The 26,477-nt window shown below is 40.1% G+C and overlaps 1 non-coding gene across 1 annotated transcript; it reads right to left on the bottom strand.

The window, feature by feature from the left end:
• Positions 1 to 9,139: 9,139 nt before the first annotated feature.
• On the bottom strand, positions 9,140 to 9,296 carry LOC139695538 (U1 spliceosomal RNA). The gene has a single exon (XR_011702326.1). It is a non-coding gene; the product is annotated as a U1 spliceosomal RNA (small nuclear RNA).
• Between the last annotated feature and the right edge of the window lie 17,181 nt (positions 9,297 to 26,477).

Genomic DNA, 26,477 nt, shown 5'->3' with positions numbered 1-26,477 from the left:
TTCCCTCATAAATGTCATCGAGGCCAACAATAATACGGAGTGGGATGAAAAAGAAAATTCGGATAATTCGATACCCCATTTATCCGAAAACCCGAATTTTCGGAGAAGGCCATAATGATACAATGATAACGGCAGCCTCTATATTCTTGGGACCCCTCCCTAATATCCCACATCTCGAGGTCTTCTTCGATCCACAAACCACCATTGAATATAACGCTCCAATCCCTTCCTCTTACACTCTTAAATCTTCAGAAAAGTCGAAATAACGCTTTGATTCAAAATTAATAACGTGAATGAAGGCATGCTCTCAACCGAATGCGGTAAGCAAACTCGCCAAGTCCGCCTGGGGTTTAAAAAAAAGAGATCCCTTAAAGTTCAAAACCCGCGCAGGAGTTGCGTATGTGTGTGTTCTGGATCGTTAATTTGTAGCGGTATCCATCGTTACCCCCTCTCTACCTCTCTCTCAAGAGGATCTGGATGCTGGAGCATCTTCAGTCGGGGCATCTAATTGCTGCCTCCAATTATGCGCTCCGTGTGTTCTCAGTTCAATCACACCATTCCATCCCACACGGCGAATCCCATTCCACTTCGGATCTTTTTATTTGTAAGCGGATGAATCTTTATTTCTTTTTTTTTCTTTTTAGAGGTTTGACATTTAATCGCCCTCTTTTATTTTTTACTCCGCGTGCGAAACGGGTCTTAATTTTATTTTAACTTTTCGAGAGCGTTGATTTTTTTCCTCTCGGCGATTCGGTAGCAAGCTTTGCCGATATTTAGTCAGTTAAAAAAATAAAAGTAAAGAAAATCCGCTCATCAGCGTCATGGAGGCGAGAAATAATTCGCACTGGGACCGGAAAAGGAAATGGGGATATTTATAAAATCTGCTAATCCAAAACCCTGATTACCCGAGAACAATACGCTTAAATAAATTCCATAAAACAAAAGTTGGGCGAGTGTAGACAAAAATCCACGGATAATCCGCGTCTTAATATTAAAAGTATTCGAATTGTAACTTTGGATTAGGGTTCAGGTTTCTTTTAAAACAAAGTGGTAGGGAGCACGTAGTGACCACGGTATTTGCGAGAGATTCAAGCACGTGTTGGTTAATGGGGAATATACAAGGTGTGATCTAAAAGTAACAGGACTTTTGTATATACGTATAGATCATAGTGTACCATGATCCATCAAGATATACCATCAAGTGATCATTTAAGAGTACTACTTAGAATTTAATTTTCGTTTGCGTGAGGCAATAGGAAAAAAACGAGAATTCGTAGCGAAACAATCAATTTATCACAGATATAGTCGATGCACTTTTTTCAACTTTATCGACAATACCTTCATATCAATTAAATTGTCAATATGGACAGTAGTAGTATTTAGGGGAGGCGACCGACAACTGAGGTCATTTGCACCATAGGGGATGGACAGGAAAGGATGAAGGGTGGAAAGAAACCCGGCGTCGGCCTTAGTCTACTCTTTACGAAAGGCGCCAAGGGGTCCGCAGATTAACGTCCTATCCGACGGACGGCGTACTCACTCAAAGTGCCCTCCACAAAGCACCTCAAGTAGGGATCGAGATACCTCTGAAAAATATTCAACACCGCCGGGATTTAAACCCGGGTCCTCTGGGTGGGAAGCCAGTACGTTAGCCCCCGCACCATCTCGATCCCCAAATATGGATGGTATCATCCACATCGTCATAGGGACTGAAATTATTGACTCACGATTTGTTGATTCCTTAAAATAATCCTTTTTGACTTGGTCGATATAAAAGTAATATCATGGTTTCGATGTATATTGTAATATCGCTCTGAGCCTCTTTTTCGAAAGGTCGGAGATATGGGCGAACCTCAATGTGAGTTACTACGACCTCCGCCGCTCGATATTCGTTATTCAGCAAATTTGTATCTGATTAGGACATATTTTTCTTTCGAAGGAGATGATCATCCTACTTGTATGCAACATACATTTGAATTTTCTCATTGGTCATTATAAGGATGTCATGTTACCTCTTGGCCCACGGAGAAAAGTGAAAACAATAATATTTTAGGAATAATTTATGTGGTTACGTCAAGCTTGCATAGTCATAGCATTGAATAATGACGCTAACTCCTCTTCAAAGCACGCTCTAATTATTTGTTTTTGAACACGTTAATGAAATATTTTGAGGAACAGAGTCATTAGTCAACAGTATACAAACCAGGAAGATATTTGCGTTTCGAAATATGGACGGATGTTCCACTTATGTGAATGAATTCCACTGACCATATAAATTCTCGTATCTGGGCGGATAAACGTTTACAATGATGCATTCATCTCAATCATGGTAAGTACTCGCTGTTTTATTTTTCCCGGAATGGAGGCGATTTGTCACGTGGGCTTCTTTTTTTTTCTTTGCGAATATGGCGCGCGGCGTATTTAAAATTGTCACGCACCGACGAACGTACGTTTTATATGCATCCATAACACCGCATTTCTCTCACTCAGTTGACAATGGAATTCTCTGGGTGTCGAACCACGGCAGGGGACAAAACGGATGATTAAACTCTATTCTTGCTCACTGAACGACGCAATTTAATTAGTGAAGACCCTCTTCTTTCTATATGAAACGTGAGCGCTGTACGTTACAGCCATCTATGTTTAATAATTATAATTAGTGTCCGCGTAAATTTATGGACATCCACACATTTCTTTGCACAAGTATTCCGAGTCTCAAAAAAACCATTAATAAACTGAAATATCATAATGGCTTTCTTTAAATTGACTCTTATTTGGATGTGAAAGAACATAGAATCGATTCAATATGTGTGAACATTGATTGTGAAATAAATACTGTTAAGTAGGGAATCGGGATGGTTCGGTGGCTCACGTACGGGTGACAGATAGTTTTCAGTGGTATCTCGATCCCTACTTGAGGTACTTTGTGGAGTGCACTTTGAGTGAGTACGCCGTCCGTCGGATGGGACGTAAAGCTGCGAACCCCTTGGAGCCTTTCGCTAAGAGAAGGCTAATGCCGACGCCGGGTTTCTCTCCACCCTTCATCCTTTCCTGTCCATCCCCTATGGCGCAAATGGTCTCCCCTGTCGGTCGCCTCCCTAAAACTACTGCTACTGTTAAGTAGCGAGTCTTTGTACTAAAGGAGTGTTGTCGGAGATGAGAAGGAGAAGACGATGACAGATGCTAATTATTAGGAAAATAAATAAAATATAAAAAGTAAATTCTAAAGCCCCGAGGAAAAAACTCCTCGTCTGCAATGTCTTGAGATAACCAGCCCTCAGTTCCTATAATTATATCGGCTTCGGTAATTCTAATCATTTGATAAAATTCGGCCATTTATTTTTCAAACTTCGACAGTTTATTATCGGTACGGAGATAGGTCTATTATGGATAAATTTGTTGTAATTTTCGTTTCGGTGGCTACTTACTCTAGGAGTTATATTTACCTGCTCATTCTTATGTGTTAAGTCAATTATTTCATTACATATGCTAGGACTCTTGTCGTATTTCTTTTGTGAATGATCCGCGTAATGCTTATTAAGTATAATCCCACTATTTGACCTGCTCTCTATTCTATCAAATATGCTATATTCTCCTCATATGTTCCTGAATCCCAGCCGCTACCTTCTGCGATGCCTCAATCGTGTAATGTAATCCATAAGGATTAAAAGGCTCCCTATACGATGAAAGTCGATGAATTCCACTCCAAATCCCCGACAAAAATTTCTCAATCTGAAACTTTCCAGCTGCTAAGGCTACTGAAGCAAAGAATTATCTTCCGCGTTGTCTCCTCCCTTCTCAGGGCAGCTTAAGCTTCTGCGCACAAGGGCGCTCGCAGTGTTTAAGCTGGAAATAGGGGGCTTACTGCCATTTCTCTAACCTTAATTTGCTGGTGGCCCAGTTCCATTTGATGAACGTTTTCGATGTTATCGGTGATTGTCACAGTTTTTTTACAATGTCACAATTGTCACAATTTACTTGAGTCTATACATTCCACAATACAGTAGGCGTTCGGGGGAGAATTGCTCTTTTGCCAAAATTTTATGATTACGCAATTTTTCAAGTTAAATTCTAATTGCTTAGTGTCGCACCAGCGTTGTATAGCATTAAGGTCATCTGACAAAGCCGTTTTGTCCTCCGGATCACGGATATCACGGTAAATCACTGCATCATCGGCAAATAAACGTTCTTAATAGTGGCTTCAGAGTCAATGTCGTTTACGTAAAGTAGGAATAAAAGACGTCCAATAACATTTGAAGTAACTACTACTGCATTTGAGCTGACTGATCTATGAATATTCTTTGTACCCGACCATTCAAAAAGTCTTTAATCCAATCCCGGATATTTTTTCAGGTTCGAGGTCCCGTCAATTATACGCAAATATATTGGTCGTTCCGATCATGAATATAAAATTCGAGAAATACATGTAGACACCGGTACTAGAAGAGTCAAGGACCCCTTCTTCCAACGGAAAATACGGGAAATTAACTAGCGTAGGACATAAAAAAAATCCCTCCTGTCACTCGCAGCGTCTAGGGAATAATTATTTTTCCTTTTTTTTGCATTCAACACTAGTTTTGTGTTTTGTTGGGAAATCGCGTATGACCGAACGGGACTAACATACAATTAACGTAATGCGTGCTACAATATTCCCTACATGTTTTATTGTATGGGAATGCCCCCTTACATGCCTTACGTACTAGTCCGCTACGTCTTACGTAGTAGTCCGCTGCCAGGTTGTCACATTTTCTACCTGTGACTTTGGGGGTGGGGGCAAGAAGTTGCATGGTCATGAATTGTGTGTAGAACACTCCTGTTCTTGCTTTCCAGTTCTCCATGACTTGTCTTGGTATGGTGGGGTTCTATCGTGTGACGGTTGTGGTTTATTTTTATTCATTCGTTTTTCGAATACCAAGAACTTTTTAGAGAGTGAAATGAACACTTGTATAGAACCAAGTGTTACGGGGGCATGTATATGGATTTGCACGTTTCATCGGTTTTTTAAGCAATTGTTTTCCCTTTTACAATTTTAGCACACTTCTTCTCCCTTATCCCTTACCCACCCCACCTGTTACTTTCACCCTCTTCTACACACTTTTATTATTATTATATACATATTGTCCTGGTGGAGCTCGGCGTATTTATGTGGATATAGATGTAAAATACCGAAAGACGTAAGGGTCACTTGCGCTTCCAATGTGTGATCTAATTTATATTTACATAATACCCCGCAAGCGTGTAGCGGGGGATGCAAGGTCACCACCCGTAAAAGACAATAAAACCACATTCAAAACCAACGAATTCATGCAAATATACACCCACAGAAGTGAATGCGATATTCATGCGAAAACCTTTTTAACTTACACTCATGCAAATACATATAGTATCAACTAATATACATCTACGAGTATTCCTACGCTACGTTTATGAGTATGTCTACGCTAGGTTTAATCTTTTCCTGCCTTGTAAATCGAATGTCTTTAATATTTCTATTGTTACTTTGGTTTTTTACTATTATGATTCCTGATTGTACGGTGAAAGAACGAGTACTCTGTCTGTACTGGAATCTATCTCCCTTATCTTATTTCCGTGGTCCAGTCTACCTAAATAGTGTGGGGCCGTAATAATTCCTTTAGTGTCATTGTCAAACTCATTTTTTCTGAAATGTCCTAAAAGTGTAAGCCTCACTTGTTACCGTCGCATCTCAAGTGGCTTCCACTTAATTGAAAGTAAGTGACGTATAAACATGATTTAATTTCTGCTACACTGCACTGACCTGATAATTTATTACAGTTGTCCAGGTTGACAGATAGCCTGAAGGCATCGTTTGTTTGCAACATTTGGAAAGGTAAAAATACAAAATATATTAATAATTTCAAATGAATTAACATTTGCAATTTAAAATAATTCAGTACGGAAGTAGCTATATGAATAGTATTAGAGAGAGTTCGCTTCGCTTTAATTAGGTGACATTTGGATTATGCCGAAAGTATTTGGGATCCTTAGGAAGAATCGTTGATAGAAGAATTCGATAAGTTCATTAAAAATCTCCTCGATTCGTCAAAAATTTTTACGATAGGAAGACGGGTGCGACATGTCTTATGGGGGAATAAAATTGGGAGCCGCTCGAGACCCGAAGAGAGCTAGCGAGGCATAGACTAATTGCAAGTTTTAGAATTAACCGTTCGGCAGCAATGACCGAAATACCGAATAGACAACACTCGGCGGCTGCTCTGGGAGTTGGACATCTTGGTCGAGAACGGCGTTCAGGAAGTCCGCTCGCACTACTGGGAGGTGCATCTGCGGACGGAGCTCATCTCGAAGGACGTCAAGGAAGACATTGGCGCTGTGTGGAATGTTAGCGTGAGGTTGCGGGCCCCCCCGGAAGGCTCGACCCGGTCGTCATTAACGAGGATGTGGTGGCGCGATCTCCCGGGGAGAAGGCGGAACTTCCAGTGGACAATCTCACGAGTGGGTTCCCGCTCAATCCCTGGGACGAGGGTTCCGCCTAGATCGAAGAGGAAATCGCTGCTTCGGAGGAAGCAGGGGATGCTGCATCTGAAGACGCCGCGGATGTTCCCGAGTTTCGGCAGAAATACTTCATTGGGGCGTCGTCGTCTGGGAGATGCCAAAGGCGGCGATGGCGTATCAGGCCAGTATCATATTCGGCTGCTTCAGAATATTTTACTTCCCGACCACTTGGAAGAGAGCGAAGGTCTACCGAAGATGGGAGAGATCGGAGGAGGGTCCAGGAGACTTCCGGTCCATTTCCCTTCTCGACGGATTCGGCAAGATATCCGAGTGACTGCTGCAGCGGCCGATAGCTGATTTCGTCTGGGAGACAGACATCCTCCAGGAGGAACAGTTTGGCTTCCGCGTGCAGAATTCCACGATCCATCAGCTGGTGAGAACAGCGGACTACATCACGGACGCATTCAACAGGTAACTGGCAGTAGCTGTAGCATTTTTCGACGGCAGCACGGCGTTCGATGGCGCATGGCACCTCTGTTGAAGATGAGACGGCTCCATTTCCCGACTTGGGTAACCAAATTGGTCCACCCATACTTACAGGACATGAACTTCACTGTGCGATGGCACGAGGCGGACTCTGGGGAGCGACGGACCGGCGTGCCTCAAGGGTCCGTATCAGGGTCATTGCTTTTTAACATCTATTCCCGCGAAGTTCCTCCACGGCGTGAGAATCATGAAATCCTGTCCCTGTACGCAGACGATGCGATACTCCTGTGCAGATCCTGGAGAAAGGAGTTCGTGGTGCGGAGACTGTTGGGCACTATCAACGAACTTCTGCTCTGGTATCGTCGATGGCGCTTTGCAGTCGACACATAGAAGACGAAGGCGATTGTCTTTCAAGCGGGACGTGGAGGGTCGCTAGGAGAGGAACTGTCGGTGAATGCAGTCCTCCTACCGGGGGAATCTGACGTGTTCTACCTCGGAGTGCTAATAGACCGGGAACTCCTTTGGAATTCCCCAGCGCGAACTTGTGCGAAGGCATTCTTGGCGCTTGGCGGGCGAATAATCGGCTCCGGCCGATTATTCGCCCGCCTATCCTGAGGGTAGATATGAAGCGTCCACTGTAACGTGCGTGCGTGTTGCCCGTCATCGCACACACGATGCCGGTATAGTATCGCGATAGAGTCTCCCTCGAATTTAAGTGGTACATAACCCTGTTCTTCGCTGCATATTGGGACGAAGTGCACAAATACGGAAAACTGGAACCCCTGGGCATCCTTCTGCTGAAGACCTCGAGTAAATGTCTCGAGAAAGCGGTGGAATCGTAGGCGCCCCTCACTCGGAAGATCGTCGACATCCTAATCTGGCCGGGGCACCGTCATAAGCCCCAAAGCCAGAAGCCCTAGCAGCGAAGAAGAGGCCTAGGGTGTTCTGAGCGGTGAGGAATTAGATCGTCTTGACAACGCCGAAGAGTTATTCCCGCCTTAGTAGCCTTGGCGGCTGGGTAGGCGAAAGGCTGCGGTCACGTAAGGGATCAAAGCGAAACACAATATAACCTAAGTTTAATTATTAGCGATTGGGATATAATATGGCTTCAAACTATTTGGGCAAGTTACATATACATCTACAGAAGTTAGGCCACAAAGATAAGATGAGGGAGTTGGACTTCAGTAGTCGTATAAATGTTCGTTCTATCCTCCGACCATCAGGAATCATAATAGTAAGCAATAATAATAATAGTAAAGACATTCGATTTAAGAGGGAGGCCAAAATTAAATGCTGCTAAAAACATCTGGTACATTCATACTAGCATGTGTAGGTTCGTGTGTGTATAGATGTACACAAACACACACACACAAACACAAACACACACACACACACACACACACACACACATATATATATATATATATATATATATATATATATATATATATATATATATATATATGTGCGTGTGTTGTACTTTATTTGTAATACTTATTTTATCTTTGCTAATACTTAATTATTGCTTAATACTTTTTTATATTGTGTATATATATATGCATGTCTGTGCGATAACACAAGTATTATATGGATATTTTCGACTGTGTGGGTGTGCATAATAATGTTTTTTGTTGGTTTTACATGTATGTGCATCCCATTTGACGGGTTGTAACCTAACACTTCTCCCCCGCCACGCTCTTGCGGCGGCCTGTGTAGGAAGATATACTTGACAGCGATTGGCACACTCGTATCATCATCCCAAGAGTTTGGATTGATAATTTATGTGTAATAGACATAAATTACGATAAGGATAAGTTAAAGCAATTCACACATGAAAGTGGTGTATCGATATTAGAAAGTACGAGGTGGTAATTTATATGCCTAGGCCGATACGTGTAGAACAGGATATTAAAAAAATCACCATTCCCGAGATTGCAAAAAGATGTCACGATATGTGTGTAATTTATACACTGAAACACTTGAAATTATCTAAAATGAATAACGAAGAATCCGGGACTAGCTGCAGGGATCCATTCCCTCAAATCAATGGCGGTAGAATATTTCCAGAACATGGCGATTTTCCGAAATTTGTTGGTTATAACCGTACTTAGTATGTATTCGAATGTCAGAAATTGGCAAATGAAATTGTCTCACAAGTACAAGTAAATAGTGACGGGAAAGTAAGGGGATCGCTGGCAGTCCCCGCACTCAAAAATTGACACCCGAAGACCTTATTTAGGTCAACACAGGTATTGACTTAAACCGAAGTGCAATGGTTCAGTCACAACCTGGAAGAACGGTCTCATTGATCACCGCTATCTTCGATGTTAAGTATGTATAGATACTAGTATACAACTAACGCCATCTAATTCATTACCAAACCGCCCTTTTTAACTCTGCGATGGCCAAGCAAAAATAAACACATTGTATTATCATTTCTCCGTTTGATTCGCTTAATACTTACACTAAAAAAGTACAAAAATATTTTTTACGATAAACTGTTGTTACACTTGAGAGACATATCTATCATATTTGTTCATTCAAGCCAATTTACTTTTTACCAGTCGTCTGTGTGAGGCGGCCGATTCAAAAACTTGCACACGCCGGCTGGAATTATAGAGCCACCACGTTCTCAAGGACGTTGATAGAGAAGCCGCTCTTACTCATCCATTCGTATGCTTCATTGTAGCATTCTAATCTAAAACTCATGCGTTTCATTCCGTGGACATTGTTATCTCATACCAAAATCCCGGAGCTATGTTTAGCGGATCTGAGAAGATTTCTACATCTACAACTACTTAATATCCCGCTCGCCGCCGCAAGGGCGTGTGGCGGGGGGTGTTAGGGCACCACCCGTAATTAAGAAAAAAAGCCACAAATTTATACAGTCACGGATATCTGCGCTCAATTCGCATCTAGTTTGAATTAGCGAGGAGATAAACCATAATAATGGTCGACAAATATTATTGGTGCAACTAATATTGCCATAAGAATGTTTGTAAAATAATTTCTAGCGGATTTATTATAACAAAGCTCTCTCCTCCCCTGAGAGATTTTCCCATTTTTCTATTTCTCCTCACGTGTGTTTTAAAATATGCATATTTTTGGAGGTTTTTTAGGAAGTTTCTTTTTCATTATTCTCCCTTATTCTCTGTTATCCTTTACCCATCCCACCTGGTGCTCGCACCCCCTGCCACATACCTTTTTGGTGGTTCGCGGGGTATTTACATAGCCGTCTCTTCCAAATCCACATCTCATAAACAGCAATTATCTTCATGCCTCAACGCCCAAGTTCCCAAGCCAGTCAGAACTACGCTTGGAGGCCAAGAATTTTTCATTTTTAATCCAACTTTATGTGCCTGAAATCAACTGTTGTCGTTCTTTAAACACCACATTAATCGTCACTAGTCTCCTCCTAATGCCCAACCGCTTTGTCAACGATCCTCCAAAAAGACCTGTTCTGGCGGAAAAGAAAATACTTTGGTCTTCCACATACAATATATTATGCTTGACCTACAAGCTAGTGGTCTTTCTTTCAATTTCTCCTTCACTAGCACTGGAAAGGTACACGTTCGTCAATTACACTTTCGTTTGTCATTGTATCCCACGTGCCGATGCACAACCACTGAAGCTGAAGTGGTGGATATTGTCGCACTGAAGCAGTTTACTACGGCAGGGCAAACGCCCGGACAAAATGGGTTCTGGTCTGGTCTGGTCTGTAGGTTTCGAAACCTATAGATTATGTTTTTGCATGTGTGTGGGTTATAAGGGTTTTTGCATGAATGCATACCATGTTTTGATTGTGGATTGTATAAAATTTTTTTTTGCATGCGGTTTTTGCGGCTTTTGCATGCGGTTTTTTCTTAATTACGGGTGGTGCCTTAACACCTTCCGCCACACGCCATTGCGGCGGCTTGTGGGGTTTTAAATAGATGTAGGTTTCGACTTACAAAGACATCCACTTTGTCATCCACAAAGACATCTACTTGACTCAGTTATTCGAAAACTTGGTCATGCATAATAAAATGTATTTAGAGGAACAAGGTATTTTCCTTTCCGATATGAATCGCTTCCACTAAGTGACACCTCAAACCATTCTATTGACCTGTTCTAGCTTACGCACTTCGTTTATTATATCTATTAGAGCATATCTTTCAGTTGAGGATCTAAATCCTTCGTTTCTTTTGGACGCTCTATTAGGCGCTAGCATGGAGAATGTAATACAGGTATGTAATACCTGTATGCTAACCCACACCCCATTCGCTTTTATTTTATTATTTTATTTTTTAAATTTATATTTATACCCTGTAAGCCACCGGCAGGGTGGGTGGCAGGGGGTGAATACACACCAAAATAATTTAACCCGAACCTGACCCTACCACGGTCGAACAATGTTATTATGCTCCCCTATCGTTCGACATCTTAAATCTATCTATTCTACGCTTAGTCTCATTAATTTTATCGATATGTTCTCTCCTAACGAAGTAAGATGGAGGTAATAATGTATTTTCAACATCACTGCCTAAGACACCTCCTTCCTATTTATGCAAGAGCTTCAATCTGTAATTTAACCTTCGCTCCGTAGAGATTCCCAGCCTAACTCCTCTAATATTTTGGATACGCTAATAATTTTATCATTATACTATTATTATTTATATACGAGTGTACTCTGCAAGCCAGGGTGTGTGGCAGGGGGTGAATACACACCACAATAATTTTACCCGAACATGACCCTACCGCGGTCGAACAATGTTATTATGATCCCCTATCGTTCGTGGAAAAAATGAAAACTTAAATCTATCTGTTCTACACTTAATCTCTCTAATTTTTCTAGCATGATCTCTCCCACCGTAGTACGATGGAGGTAATAATACATTTTCAACATCACTGCAAAAGAGACCTCCTTCCAATTTATGCAAGAGCTTCAATCTGTAATTTAACCTTCGCTCTGTGAGTGATTCCCAGTCTAGATCCTCTAATATTTTCGATACGCTACTAAGTTTATGATAACAACGTTTCACAAATCTAGCTCCTCTACGCCGCCCGCAATCCAATTCGGCAATTAATCCAACTTCGTAAGGATCCCATACACTAGCAGCATTTCCTAAATGAGGCCTAACCAGCGAAAGATAACATTTCTCTTTGACCTTTTCATTACATTTATTTGTAGTGCAATGTAGTAACTTCTGGTGGAATAAAAATCCTGTGCCATCATGTAACTGGAATGTTGAAATCTAAATTGCCGCCTAAGAAGCAAGCGAATATCTCAATATGGAATCCAATGGACTGTACCAATGACCGCAGTTCACATGGCAACGGTATCACCTTTCTTCAGGGATGCAGTCACCGCTTCACTCCAGCCATTCGGATGCACATCTTAGCGTATCTACCGCATACATGTATGACCCGAAAATAATATTCATTATTAAACAACCCTGTCAAAAACCCCTGCTTAGAACTACATTCACCGACTCTGCATTCCAAGTACTCACCTGTTAAATCTGGAACGTGTAGATTCCCGTTAGGTCATGCATACATCTTCGGCCACAGGCAGCATTTGGAATATAAATTTGTACGTTTTTTTGAGGCTTTGTTGTTCATGTTTTTTCACCCTTTTCCCCTCCTCTCCGTTATCCTACCTTATCTTTTCCCCATCCAACCTGTTGCTCGCACCACCTGCCACACACCTTTTTGGTGGAACGCGGGGTATTCATGTATGGATATGAAATACGAGATAAATATTTTTGGAATGATAGATTGGTATTTTGGAGGAATTGGGATGGGAGTCTCCTGATTTACGAAGATAGCAGAAAAGATTGGGTGAATCTTAATTTGAAGATAGCATGTACAAGACACCTGATTTTCCTTGCCAACACTGAGGGAGTTATTACGGCGGCAAATCATATTGGTAATTTAATTCATTATTAATTTTTATATTTTTTATTCTTTTTTATTTATACATTCTGCAAGCCACCGCCACGGTGTGTGGCAGGGGGTGAATACACACTAGAATAATTTTACCCGAACATGACCCTACCACGGTCGAACAATGTTCTACCTCCGGGATAAAATGAAAGAGAGACAGGACCACGAACAAGTATATACTTTACTTCGCGCGTTTGCACCTGTAGCAAAATTGAGGTCAAGAGCCCGAAAAAATTAACAATAAGCCCCTCTTCAGTTCCACATAATTTCTTCCTTCCATCATAATGTCCAGCATTATGCTTATCCTATTTCTATTACATCCTAGCTTGCCTAACGTTCTCCCATCTATCAAATTCTTTAACATCCCAATTCGTTCGGAATGCTTAAATAACTAACAAATATAACACCTAGCACTTCCTCATATGCTCATCAGTCCCTCTAATCTAAGGCTATCATCCTCCGTCAATGAACATGTTTCCGCGCCGTACAAAACGACGCTCCATATTAAAGTTTTAACGAATCTTTTCTTAAGATCCTTGCTGTACGTCCCTGCCAACAAAGCCCTCCTACTTCGTGAAAACGGCTTTGCTATTCGAAAGTCTTCATGTTTCACTATCTCTTTGACCATTTAGGTCCAAAACACTTCCGAGACGGGTGAACTGTTCCACCTGCTTTAATTTATTATCTCCTAATTTTCTCATTTAACTTAGTTATTCTGTTTATTGAAAACCGCATAACCTATGTTTTGTTAACATTGATTCTTATCCTCAACCTATCACACTGACTTTCCAATTCCCTCTGCAATGATTGTGCCATTTTTGAAAGTTATAATCACCTCAGTAGAGGCCTTTAAACCATTCCTCGCATTTCTATTTCATATCCGTCACCATGTTTCCCTGTGTTGCATCTCACAATCGTTTAAGGGATGGGACTTGTGGACCCGAGGGTGGATGTCTCGCCGCTCCACCCTCGACACAAAACACTTCTTCTCCCTACTTTCTTACTGTGCTATTTAAAGCATGACATCACGACTGGTGTATTGCCATGGCGATGTCCTCCATCTTCGCGTCCCGAGCAACCGCCGAGTTCAATTATTCTAGCTTTCAAATCTTACCTCTTGCCTTCACAAAATATTCATTAATGCCCCGAAGAGTTCCCCGGTCGTATCTGCTAATTGACTCGACCTACCCAGGTTGATGTCGACGGAACTTAGGAAGGGGGAAATAGGTACGTGTACACGTCTTTTCGGTTCCAGCTACGATTTTGAAAAGGAGCTTTCATTTTTTTTATTCATCCTCTTTCCTCAAGGGTGCAATAAAGCGTTTAAATAAAATAAGTCGCTCTGGCTATATCTCCGGATGTTTGCTTGGAGAGCGAGTCGGCTGCCTAGCAACGGCTGACGTCACAGTTTGCACAATTCAAATTACCCCTTGTACACAGCGTGTGATTTTGATACACAATAGATCTCATACTTCGCCTCGGGGAACGGAAGCCAGGTCGCGTGAACCCGCCCCTCCGTAGTATGTAGTCAGTTCGACAGCATAGGAGGAGTTTAACTTATGGTATGAGATGTATTACTGAGTTGAAGTGAGGTTGGGATTCTCGGATATATATATTATATATATGTATATAAAATATATATATATATATAATATATGTATATATATTATATATGTATATAATATATATATATATATATATTATATATGTATATAATATATATATATATATTATATATGTATATAATATATATATATATTATATATATATATTATATATATGTATATAAAATATATATATATATATATTTTAATGTTTATGTATATATATTTTTATGTTTATGTGTGTATATATACGAGGGTCATCCGGAAAGTAGTACCCGTTCGTGAAATAAAGACACAAAAGTAAATATTAACAAACATAAAAAATTTTATTTGAAAGAGGATACTTTAAACTACTTCTCAACATAATCTCCAAGCAAATTAAGGCATTTGTCATAACGTGTGACAAGTTTCTGTATTCCTGCTGCATAGTCCTTCGCCGCCAGCTCATTGAGATACGCGAGGGACCCATCTTGCACAAATTTTTGCATAATGCTGATGGTGTTTAACAATTTCATGAACAATTGTTCGAGAAACATTGGGAAAATGCTCACAGATGTCATCAATTGTGACGCGCCGATCGTTCCTCACGAATTCGTCAACTGAGCTCACCAGTTGGTCTGTAATGACAGACGGTCTCTCCGAACGCTCATCGTCGTGTGTGTTCCCCCTCCCCATGTTGAAGTTGCGACACCACCGCCGAACAGACGACTCGTCCATTACATTGTCTCCATACACCTCCTTTAATTGGCGATGAATATCACATGGGCGAACGTTTCTTGCATTGAGGAATTTAATCACTGCCCTCACTTCACAACTGGCGGCGTTCTCAATTTTTTTAAACATTGTAAACAATCACAGAAACAACACAGGCAATGCTAGCGTCACGCAACTTGGCTCAGAGAAGGCAGACAAGCCACTGAAGCTATCTGACCTCGTCCAGCGGCTACTCGCGTCGTCAGCACTTCATGCGGCACGAACGGGTACTACTTTCCGGATGACCCTCGTATATGTATATGTATATATATGTATTTGTGAAAACAAATGAGGAAGTACTTGGTATGGTGGGCGAAGAGATGGGCTTGCTGGGAGAAGTCCTTTGGAGGCAGGAAAAGTGGATGAAGGGGGTATTGACCGGCAGTGGGATGTTGAAGACTATAATAGAGGGGAGAATGTTAGGCAAAAGAGGAAAGGGAAGGAACAGGATAGGGATGTTGGACGGTATGAAGGGAGGAAGGAAGTACTCAGAGATGAAGAGGGACTGATTTAAAGTAGGAGACTGGATTTTGTGTTTTGTTAGGAGACAAAAAATATTTATTTAGTAGCTGTGTCCATCCAAAAACCTACCGTGACCGGTAGATTACCAAATAAAATAAGAGAGAGAAACAAGTGAGAGAACAACTGAATTCAAATAAAGCATTTCTCATGTTCTAAATTGAATTTTCAAGTGGGATGACAAAGGTATATCGCGCAGTTTTTAATTTGGCAGTCCTGATTTCACTTTTTATAATAATCAATATAATGATAGCGTGAATTATTAATATAAACTTCAAATTATAAATACAAATCCAATAAATACTATTGTAATATATAATTTTTTAAACATAAAAATCACCATAGATCAAGCACTTCCCTTGAAAATGTTTTCCAGTTTGTCATGGTTTAAAAATTTCTTCCATTTGGCAGAATTTGATCGTAGTTTACTCTTGTGACCGACGGTAAATGAGCATTATTATCTTCTCAAATGATGTTTTAGACTTTTAAATTTGTGTAAATTTTCGAGCGAGAATTCTCACAGTCCTTTTCTGCACTCCCGCATGTCCTTGAAAAATTTATATCTTTAGATGCTTCTTTTTGCATTGTCAGATTACGACATTTTTCTCTGCCGTAAGAACTCTACGGCTTTTTTTTACTATTAAAGTGTCTCTACCTAAGGACAGAGTATCGTTTATTCCTTGGCAAATAAGAGGTATATAAAGAAACCTCATATTTGAAAATATAATTTCAAGTTTGCATGGTTAGCATCAAGCACTAATGCATTCATATGCGAAGTTGACACTGAGCCAATCTTCCAAAAGAATAGAAAAATAATCCTCTGCATAAGACTAAAATTTTAACTTGGGTCTGGTTAAAGAATATTGATCAATTTATGACAATATAATTTTCGGACTACATAAAACGATTTTGCTAGGTCTTGATATTGGAATAAAACACATTGAACCATTCATTAACTGTAACGATTCCCTAAAAATGTATACTTAAGCTACGATTAAGTTTTGTTGAACAATTAAAGAAGTGATTTCATTGTTGTATTATTGCGCTTATTATAACTAATAATTTAATAAGTAATTAAACATATAATTATATGTTATAGTGAAATATATAATTATAGTTATATCTAATAAAAACTTATTAACATAAAGTTAATAAGTTTTCATTATATATAACCAAACAGAGATGGCTCTGCTGATACCACTTCCGATACCACTTTCACGAGTGGTTTCTGTTGAAATAGGTTTACTCTATCATTTTTGCGAGCGAAAACGATTGATAGAAAAACTGCAATAAAAGCGCTTTCTGTTTCTATTTAATAAATCATTGTCAGAATTCCATAATTGGGTTGATTAATAATGCTTGCTTGCCTTCCTTCATGTTCCGAAAAGGAAAAAAAATCAATCGATTCTTAATTTCTCTCTAGTTCCTCTAACATAATTAATCTAGATAACTTTGACTTATTGCTGTACTCTTTGGAAATGTCATGGGGAACTTAATTTTTTTTAAATACAATCAGGTGCACCCTACGCCGAACACAGGAAGTTAGGTTCTTCCTGGTATTTATTAGTAGTATATGAGGAAGAGTATTGGATCGAAATCGTACGTTCCTGGTCGTGCATGTTGTAAGAGATGATTGAATTTTCGATGTCATCATTGAAAAATTAAAAATCATCAATTAGGTCAGCGAGCGCATTTTTTTTTAAAACATAGCTGAGAAGCACCTGTACTCGAGGTCACGCAAATTGACTTTTGTGATTACTTCCTTCTTTTCTAGGTTTTTCCTTCCAATTTCTATTTCCATGGGCTGGTTGTTCCGTTATTAAATGAATCAAAATCACGTCCCTTTTGTTGATTTATGCCGCCTTTCGGAAATTTATAAAAATTAACTTATAGTACATGAACTTTCCATTACATTTTACCTTTATAATAAAATCTAATTCAGCTCATTGGTCGATAGCGCAATTCATTCACTTTTCGTATAATATATGGTTGTAATGCAAAACATTGTTAATGTGTGTTTATGTTATCCGTTTAATAGCAATGAACCGTTCGAACGATCTATTCCATATTAATGAACATTTTTGATATTTACAATTATTTTAATCAGAGGGAGTCTTATTTAACCTGTTACTTTAAGTGTGATCTGTTTATTTTTTAAAATCTTAACTCACATATTCAAAAGGAATATAATTTATATTCAAAGATATATTGAAATAATCTCAGGAGCATATACGTATATCGTGCCTAAATTCAGACCACACTTTTGTGTACCCTGATTGAGCAACTGGAATATTTTATTTTATACGAATTGGGTGAATAATTAAAAATAGAATATGTTGAAATATACCTTCTAATTAGGGCAAAAAGCATTTTTTTTCAGCACATCAAAAATATTTTATTTCTTATTTTGATATCATTATATGTGAATAATATAAATGATTATATATAATTATAAATTCACTATTATATATAGAAATATATCCTTTTTGTGCGGATCTCGTATTTTACTCGAATATTTCGTCATTGACAACCGTTTAAGTTGAATCATGTTCAGTTTGCCTATGCCCACTTACGCTTTCCTCTTAAGGTGTGTCCTCACATTGGGGCACGGGAATAAACAACGTTCATCTACATAATACGTATACATAATACCCCGCAAGCCGCCGCAAGGGCGTGTGGCGGGGGGAGGGCGTAATTTTAGGGAGAATGGGGGTCACACTCCCATCCCATCCGTTCGCCATACCCATTGGGATGGCGAACGTTTTGTTAGGTGTGGATTTTAGGGAGAATGGGGATCACACTCCGAATTGATTTTTGTGAAATAATCACGATTTCGTCGACCCGATTGCACTCAAACGCGTCTAATGTACATTTTTCTATTGCCAAAATTCGCATGTTACCGAATGAAATAGAGCGGTTTGAATCCTTACCTCCGTGACTGGTGATACGGGTCCGCCTTCCTTTTAGAAATTGACCTCTTGTCTTCCACCTTTAATCAAATTAAAACATCTTATATTTTTGCTATTTGAAAGAACCGTTTCACCAATATGATATCAGTACGGGATTCGGTTGGCAATTTGTTCAGTTGAAAGAAAAGTTTGAAATGCATTGTCCAGCGCATGTTAATCCTCCGCCATTACTGTAGGCGAACTGACTTGTTTCAACTCGTAGCGACTTGCGCTTACACAATAATTGGATCAAATCGATGGAAATCGTAACACAATAGAAATTACTGAAATGATAATGTAAAATTAAATTATGATGGTAAACAAAATGTAATTTATTTTTTATCTAATAGTCTTTGTAAAAACAATACACACCGGGATATAACACTGAAAAGTATATTTTAATTGTGTCAGTACCTAAAATCACGAGCGTCTAAACATTGTTGGAAAAGTGAGAATTTTATATATTTTATAAAAAATAAAATGGGTCGCGGTAGTCTAGGGGTAGAGCGCTGGACTACTGACCGGGTGGTCCGGGTTCGATTCCCGGTAAGCCTCTCTGTGCACCTGCAGCTCCACCCAAGCTATGTAATTTTTCGGGTACCAGATCTTCATGGGAAACCACAACCGGCACAGGGAAAGGCACTGGACCCCCTACCCTGATGTGTGAATTTCACACGCCGTTGGGCTTAGTACTGGGTGAACTCTACCATCACCTACCAAACTGACCTTCGGGTTGATTACTGTGTTCATGGTTTATATGTTCAATGTATGAATTGTACTCGTATATCCGTAATCCTGTCGTGTGGAAAAATTAGTTCATATTTGAAGCATATAAACCGACATTTGTGAGAATAATCTATCTGCATGTCATTACGGCGCGGTCTCAAAACATTGAGGCAATACGTAAGAGGCGTGGAGGAGAATGGAAAAGGTGGAGTGGGCTGAACGGAAAAAAAATGATGAAGTGTATGGTATGGGGAAGGAGAAAGAATTGTTGGAAGAAATCAAAAAGAGGCAGGAAAGGGTGATTCGAAGCGTTTGTATTGGAATAGGATGTTGAACACTGTGATAAAGGGGAGAGGATTAGGCAAACGAAGAAGGGGTAGGAGTAAGATAGGGATATTGGACGGAATGGAGGAAGGAAGGAAATGTGCGGAATTGAAGATGGCTTTATTCCAATATCAAAGGTCAGGTCCTGTTTTGTTGGAGAATTTAAAGTAAACTTAAATATATCATTTTATAGCATGTGTTCATTCCAAGCCTATCCTTATCGAAAGGATATCAATAGCAGTAATAATTCTTTTAAAAAATTATGTATGAAGAGAGTTTGAGTAAGTATGAAGAGAAATGTGGACTGGGAAGGATTAACTCATGAATTCACTTGTTTAACGACTACAATAAATTTTACAAAAAATTTAACGACCACAAAATTTCATTTTCTTCATTGCTTTGGGATTTACATCCATTCCCTAGACTATAAAGCACTAACGAATTCACTTGTTTGTGCACAGTGTCACGAATGCATTCGTTCATCCTTCACTACGCACCATTTGGTCCCATACACACTAAGATTCTCTTCCCAACACACGGTGTCAGCGAAGTCTCCCATTCAATCCAAACCTCTTCGGGAAAAAAATCAACGGATCGAAATTTTCTTTTGAATCCGAGTAGTGAAGTGCGAGATGCGGCGAAGAGAGAGAAAGGACTCGGAAGAAAAAAAAATTGAATAGCGGTTCGGCGTGGCGTTCGCAAATAAAGCGTTTCCGCTCTCGTACCGGTGGCGAAATGGGAGTTTCCGGCAAAGCACTCGCCAACTAAAGTTTGGAGTGATTATGGCCACTGAAGAATCCGTCTGTCGGCCGATTTGCATGACGAGAGAGAGGGAGAAAGAGAACAAAAAAATAACGGTCGGGCGCAAAGCAAACAATGGACTGTTGTTTCGCAGGGAGGTACTCCCATAAGGGCTTTGCGTCTCGTCGAAACCGACCGCGCTCATTTGTTTTTTCCACATTTCCACCCCTTCTACTTCTCCTCCCCCTCCTCCTCATCCTCCTTCGTAGCACCGCAGTCATTTTTTCCCCTCCTCCTCCCGTCCACCGATGCCGCGAAACTTCGCGGAAGTGTATAAAGTTAATTATCTACGGTGCGGGAGTGGACGACAAACTATCAAGTTGGCTGCAATGGTTTCCCGTTCCACTCTTCTTTTTGTGCCGTGTTCATCACTGTGACCTCGGGTAGCATGACCTGAGGCGTTGATCGTGCCCCATATTTTGGAGTGCCATTTTTTTTTTAATTTCGAGAATGGAGTTTTAATTTTCGAGCCCCAGCCCTCAAAACCCGACCTTTAGTTAAAAAAAGAGGATTCGCGTGACAACTGGGCTACTTAACGAGGGTCGTTCGATAAGGAGTGATCACAGTTTTCATTCGCGTAATTCATTGCAAAAAAATTCAATTTTATTTTGCAATGCTTGGGGACAAATGTACGCTATGTTCTGCTGAAAATATTTTAAATGGCAGAGGTGAGAGAGAGAGAGAAACTCTGTAGACACGAAATGGTCTGCTGCAGGGAGAAAATGCCTCGAACTTTCTCAGAATAGGTTTTGATAATTTCGTAAAAGTTCTCCGCCTCGTTACCCTACCTATTGAAAGTGTTTCGGCAAAGACAGAAGAGTCAATGTTTCAAGAAATTCTTCTGGAAACCTGAAATCGGAAACAAAAATTTGCATTTTTCCGGGTACTAGACCACTGCAAGAAACCACGGTCTAATAAATAAGTATAAAATGTTTCCTAGTCGCAGTTAGTCCCTAGGTAAGGTGTGAAATGCATCTTGCTAGTCCAATATTAATCTCTTATTCAGTTATTTATACATTCTTCCATGCTTCGTGCTATCTATAAAGTTTATTCTCTTCTTTCCTCTTTCTCACTTGTCTTACATTCTTTCACGGCCTTAAACATTCCTCTAGCTGTCAATTTTACTCCAACTTAAACTTTCTCTTTACATCCTAATTTCGCCTGGCAACATCTACACTTATCTAACCATCAAAAGAACTGCTCTTTAGAATTCCTAACTGTTGAAATAAGTTCTTGCATAGTATTCAGAATATCGGTTGGCTTAAGTACTGGCGTCCTACCTAGAGTGTCAGGGCTCGATTCCCAGCTGATTTTTTTCATTAGAAAATGGATTCCTACTTGCTGGGGTGCAATACCGATAGCTTTCAAACTGAAGTTCAGCGTCCGTAGGATGGGACGTAAAATTTTGCGACCCTTCGGCACCCTATTGTTAAAAGCAGCCTAGTACCGGTGCCGGGTTTCTCCCCATACTTCCTAAGTGCCCTGAATATCTTACCCCTCCCGATTAACATATCCATAATGGCACATGCGACCTCATCTGTCTGTCAACTCCTCTAATGACTACTAATACTCCATCATTTTCCAAACTTTCTTCTAAAAGTCACAAATGTTTTGTGACTCCTCCCGCTCCGTGAAGGGGTAATTTGGCGGGAAGCAAGTTGATCTCTGACGTCACTAATCACAACCAACCTTCTGGTTGATTACTGCGCTTTGAGAGTTGGACAGACGTCGCGATTTTATTGACATTGCGATGATTAAGTAGATACGTCAATTAATCTTGGACAAACGAAGGGAAATTCTATTTGGTGGATAATCCTGTCTGAGCTCCCACTCGAACCGCGGGGAGTTTCCGTCGTATCCCACCGGATTATGTCTGCTTATTGGACCTCATCCCCTTAATACCCTGCCTCTAATTCCACCGCCGGCCTCCGATCTATTCCCCTACTCAGCTTCTACCCCTCCCCATATGTCCCTCGCTCCACCGAAATCGAAGACGTGACTGGACTATGAGCTGAATTCAGAATGTTTCGCCCGATTGATATGGAGACAAGAGAGTGGGATGGATTTGATGAAGAAGAAGTATGGTAAATATCTACAGGAAACTCGTTCGTGCGTTACTATTGAAGACATTTTAACAGATTTATTCCCATCTTTAAATCTTTAGTTTTTAAGTGTTGGGAAGACACATTTAGAATCCTAAAACTTGAGAAGTTTCGTCCCCTCTTACATTCATAAAACACAGCGTTACATAATAGCCTACAAGCACATCAAACACATCTACATAATAGCCTACAAGCCGCAAGAGCGTATGGCGGGGGTGTTAGGTCACCAGACATGCGTGCCCAGTCATTACACTTATACGCAGACATTAGTTCGATCATGCATTCCAAATATTCCACCACGAAAGAAGCAACTTTTACGCAAAAATATTCAATAATTTAAATAGCTTTAGCCTTCTATACTTGTTTTCTACCCTCCATTAATCTCCAATATCCCAATGTTAATCAAAACTTTCAGTGTTTATCTTTCCTGCCGTATTTCCCTCTCCTCCCCCGCCCTTCATAGACTTCCTCGTTTGTTTTCCTTTCTGCTCTGTTCACCTTTTCTATTCTCCTTCACGCCTACATTTCAAAAGCCTTCAGTATAAGCCCATCATCGCCCCCCAATGACCATGATTCGCCGTTCAAAATTCAATTCCATATCAAAATTTAAACGAAGGGTTTCGTGCCAATCTTACATCTACATACCCACATAAATAACATACATACATAACAGCTAAATCTGCATATTTAATTAAATATCAATTCCAAGACCTCCTTCACCTGCTATAGTTTCTGAATTCCTATTTTAATTTTTGCTGCAATTTTAACGTACGAGGGAGCGTATTTACAAATGGAACCCGCAGAAGGTTGCATTTGACCAAGAACCCCGATTCTTTGACGAAGAGATGGCGCCCATGAGCTATTTGTAGTTTGATCGTCTGTATGGCGAATATGGCTCATTTTCTTCCTCTAGGATTGTGTGCTTTAATACGTACTGTTTTTAATTATTTGATATAAGGCGACTGCTTTTCCGCAATCCTGGTAAAAGGGAAAAACATGACCTCAGTAAAAGAAAGAGCACAAGATGCATTGGACGAGATAATATCGTGGTATAAAAAATGGAAATTGCAGATAAATACCCAAAAAACCAAAGCAATACTTTTCGTCCACCCAGGATCACGTAAAGCATCTTGTGAATGTATCAGGATTGGACAACAACCGATTGAATGGAGTCAAAGCATCAAATATTTAGGAGTGGACTTAGATGACAGACTGACCTTTAAAATACATATCAAACAGATACGAGATAAAGCGGCCGCAATAAGGTCGCAATTGGCACCGATTATCCGACAAAACGCCACCCCTAAGGAAATAAAAATTCTAATATACTCGGCAATAATAAGACCAACATTGACCTACGCAGCCCCTGCGTGGATGGGACTACTCAGTAGATCCCTAATGGACAAATTAAATAGCACAGAAAGGAAGACCCTGAGGCTGGCTTTTGGGCTCCCCCCCTGGGAAGAAAATGAGAATGTATACCAAAAAACAGGCATAGAAAAACTCTCAGATCTCTTACTAACAAGGTGTAAAACATACTATGATAAGTTAAAAGAAAACCCAAATAGGGCTATGACATACACAAAAATAAATAAAATAGGCCCCTATGATAAATATAAGAGACCTAATAATGTCACACTCCAATAATAATACGGAAAATAATTAAATAAATATAAAAAGGGCAAAAACAACGATGCTGGTGGTGCTCCAGAAAGAAAAAGGAATTATAGTATATACTGAGACACAGAGCATAAGCCCAACTAGGCGACCTCTGATAAACAAAGCCGCCTAAAAACGGCAAGGCAAGTCGTGTGTGTTTAAATCACTGAAGGAAAACAACTAAGTCTTATCTCATACATCGATACCCCGTGAATTATTTCAGTTCTGAGGTAAATTTCATAAGAATGACAATTAACCGCATTACAGGGTCTCACCCAAAAGTGGTAGGACTGATTTTCTCTGGCGCGAATGGAGCGGTGGAGGGGGGTCTGCCTGGCAGGGTAAGGTGGAGGGGGATCTTAGCAACAGACCGACACCAACCTCAGTCGCCTGCGGGCTGTCGTTCAGTGAGGACACCGTTTTTAGTGAAGCAAGTTTTTTGTCCACGTCGAAAAACAAAATGAATCTGAAGTTAGAGCAACGTTATTCCGTGAAGTTATGTGCGAAACTCGGGAAGACGGCAACTGAGACCCTCGATATGATCAAGCAGGCTTATGGGGACACTGCCTTAAGCCGTTCCACAGTATTTGAGTGGCACAAGTTGTTTAAAGAGGGTAGGGAGCTCGATGAAGACGACCATCGCTCCGGACGGCCGTCGACCTGTATATCATCTTCTACACACATTTTAAAAAGCCTCCAACTTGCGTATTACGTCTTCCTTTTAATATTATTTTTTGAGGGTATTTTGGAACAACGCTCGATTCCAACGCGTTAAGCATCTTTAATCAAAATCCCCTTCATCATTTACACCCAATTTTTCCTTGGAACTTCAACCATTTTGGTCCAAGCCAAATCTGTGCTACGTAAAATTGAGTGGAGGGACGTAAAATGCATCACCGGCTCTAGTTTAAGGATTCCAATTTTAATATTTCGCTTAGCATACCTCTTTCGAAAACCACAAAACATATATATATATATTATATATATTATATATATATTATATATATATTATTTATATATTATGTATATAATATATATATTATATATATTATTTATATATTATATATATATATATATATTATTTATATATATATATGTAATATATTATTTATATATTATATATATATATATTATTTATATATATATAATATATATATATATATATATATATATATATATATATATATATAATGGGACGGCACAATGGACACAAATAAAATAGTAACACTTAAAAGGATACTCTCACGGTAAATTGTTTAAGCTTTCGGCCTCCGAAGCCTTCTTCAAGTGAGACTGAAAATATGCTGTTGCTTTGAAGAGGGGAAAGGGGTAGGGGCGGGGAGGGGAGGTGTGGAGGGAATGCTGGGAGGGAAATTAAAGATGGCGGTTAAGGGTGGGAATTTTGAAAGAACGGAAAGCTAATATGTAGGCGGATTCACGAGTTCTCACCTCTATATTGGTGGCTGAATCGGGTAGGAATTCTAGGATGCTGAGAGCAAAACACTGGTCGAATGAAAGGTTGTGGGAATTGGCGTGTGAAGGGATAGGAAGAGAAGAGAGTGAGGCAGGATTGCAGGAGTACCGGTGATTATTCATTCGAATAGATAAGGGGGTAATGCATTCGCCTATGTAAAAGGAAGGGCAATGTTTGCATGAAAAAAGGTGAATAATGTTTTTAGAGAGGCAATAAGCGTGGGAACCGGGTGAGGGGGCAATGAGGGGATGTAGGGAGAGGGGAGTAGACCTAATAAGAAGACAGGTTTTACATCGGGGGCGGTTGCAAGTAGGGGAAATATTAGGAAATTTGTCAAGGGGGGGCGCCAAAGGGTTGGTGGATCTCAGAAGGTTTTTGAGATTGGCGGGTCGTCTGTATGCGATAGATGGGCATTGGAGTAGTAAGGATGAGGTCGCGTCATTGTCATGTAAAATTGGAAACAGTTCTTTGAGGAAGGTTTTCAGTCTGTGTGATCCGGGGAAATAGGTGCTGCAAAGGTTGAGTCCTGAGTCAGATGTGGGCTTGTTTTTATGTGGTGTGTGTGGTCGGGTGGAGTGGTGGATTTTATTTTGGAGTAGCTTTTCTGGGTAACCGATGTAAAACTTGTCTACTTGTTACACCTACTTGTGTCTACTTACACCAACATTATGTTGACTTATCCACA

The sequence above is a fragment of the Hetaerina americana genome, unplaced genomic scaffold (assembly GCF_022747635.1).
Source record: "Hetaerina americana unplaced genomic scaffold, ioHetAmer1.1.p SCAF_6, whole genome shotgun sequence".
NCBI lineage: Eukaryota > Metazoa > Arthropoda > Insecta > Odonata > Calopterygidae > Hetaerina > Hetaerina americana.
The sequence above is the reverse complement of the archived record's forward strand: the minus strand, read 5'-3'. Positions and strand labels throughout refer to the sequence as shown.